The 1,995-nt window shown below is 25.0% G+C and overlaps 1 non-coding gene across 1 annotated transcript; it reads left to right on the top strand.

The window, feature by feature from the left end:
• The first annotated feature begins 1,205 nt into the window (after nt 1–1,205).
• Nucleotides 1,206–1,324, top strand: LOC132937713 (5S ribosomal RNA). The gene has a single exon (XR_009663807.1). It is a non-coding gene; the product is annotated as a 5S ribosomal RNA (ribosomal RNA).
• Nucleotides 1,325–1,995: the final 671 nt, after the last annotated feature.

Raw genomic sequence — 1,995 nt, 5'->3', positions numbered from 1 at the left:
TCACAACTTAAATAAAAAATCTTGTACTGGACTGTCAAGCTTTTTTATTCAAAATGAAAATGTTATTTTAGAATTTCAAATGATATAAATGATATATATTTGTATAGGTAAATAGAACAAAAATAGCCAAAATACTTTGATAATTATTAATTATATTATATAAATGCAAATATGGATATTTAGTGAAAATGTCAAGTCACTATTATAGTTATTAATTGAAGGGGTCCGTGCAAGAACGAGATAACTCCATTTTTCAAAATTTTTCAGGAAACGATAATGTTATTTTAAAAAATATATTTAAATAAAGATAAATATAATTTGGAAATTAATTTAGATATATTAGACCACGATAAAAAAGATGCCGTAGTAATTGATTTGATTTTCTTAATTTCTTTGAGATGATAGTTAATATTAACCTACATTTTTGGAGTTATCTTGTTTTTTGACCAGAACCATGTATTTATTATTTATTCATAATTTGTTTTAATAAAAAAAAAATATTATTATTCGATCTATGTTTTAGAAATTTGTAAAAAATATAAAAAATAATAAATAAAATATAATAAAAAAAAAAAAAAATATAAATATAATTGTAGCACTCCGTACCACTCCGGAGTTATCTGGTTTTTCAACGGAAAAAAAAACCAGACAACTCCATTTACTTTATATCTCCTATACGAATGATCGGAATTGTCTCGTTTTTGCACAGATATACTCGTAATTTTTTTCTTGATAATAAACAGCCAAAACCCCATTTTTCGAAAAAAATGGAGTTATCTCGTTCTTGCACGGACCCCTTCAATTTGTATAATAAGAGTGTCGTAGCTGATATTTAAAATATACCGCAATTCCATGAAATTTTAGAATTATAATTTATATTTGAGTTTCTACCTTAACTATATTATTTGTCCACTAATCTACTGTCCGATACCTATTTAGGGAAGGGAAGGCCGATACGGTATATTGTATCAACAAAAATGACTTCACTGGAAAAACACAAAGGTAGATAATAGCATTAACCGTTCTAAATAATGAACATTTGATACACCAAGCGTATTGACTATTATATAAAGTATGAAATATTATATTATATTATTATAAACATATTAAAAGATAATAATATAAAATAGATATATTTCCCTGAATATCAGTTTCCACATACGTATTAGGTATACCTATATATTTAAAGAAATTAATTACCATCCGCCAACGACCATACCACGTTGAATACACCAGTTCTCGTCCGATCACTGAAGTTAAGCAACGTCGGGCGTAGTTAGTACTTGGATGGGTGACCGCTTGGGAACACTACGTGCCGTTGGCATTTTTTTATTTTACTCTAATGTATAATATTATAATAACCATTAATTATATTGCATTTAAAATGTATTTTTAAACAATTTTTTTTTAATTTTATGTTTTATTTTTGAAACAAATATATTCTTTAATATTGTTTATTTTGACAAAATCATTAATGTCCTGACCATTTCAGCAGTACCTTACTATACTTATAAATGGTTACAAGTATATAATGTATAATATATATAAATATTTAATAATATTATACAATTACAATAGATAAAATATGAATTAGATTTTGATAGCGATTTGTTAATATGTTTATATAGGTATAATAAATGAAGGATAAAATAAGTTTATATTTAGATTTATTTATTGGTGGGAAACTAGTGAGCTGAATGATAGAGTTTAAAACGAATAAATTGGCATCAAATATCTATTCTTGCATTAAAGATGATTGAATTTATAGGTATCCAAATTATTATACATTTGCACCTACTATAGTATTATTATAACTATAATTATTAAAATATTATATTGTCACTGCAAGAAAAGTGTAGTGTATAAGTTTAACAATCCCCCCCCCCCCCCCCCAAACATAATTACCTAATTATTAATAGAAATAAAAAGTATAATCATAAATTAGATGCGATTTCAATTTAAGTTCTAAATTATGTACAATGGATAATTTAAATG

Source organism: Metopolophium dirhodum, chromosome 1 (assembly GCF_019925205.1).
Source record: "Metopolophium dirhodum isolate CAU chromosome 1, ASM1992520v1, whole genome shotgun sequence".
NCBI lineage: Eukaryota > Metazoa > Arthropoda > Insecta > Hemiptera > Aphididae > Metopolophium > Metopolophium dirhodum.
Note: the sequence above shows the minus strand (reverse complement) of the source record. Positions and strands in the feature narration are given on the sequence as shown.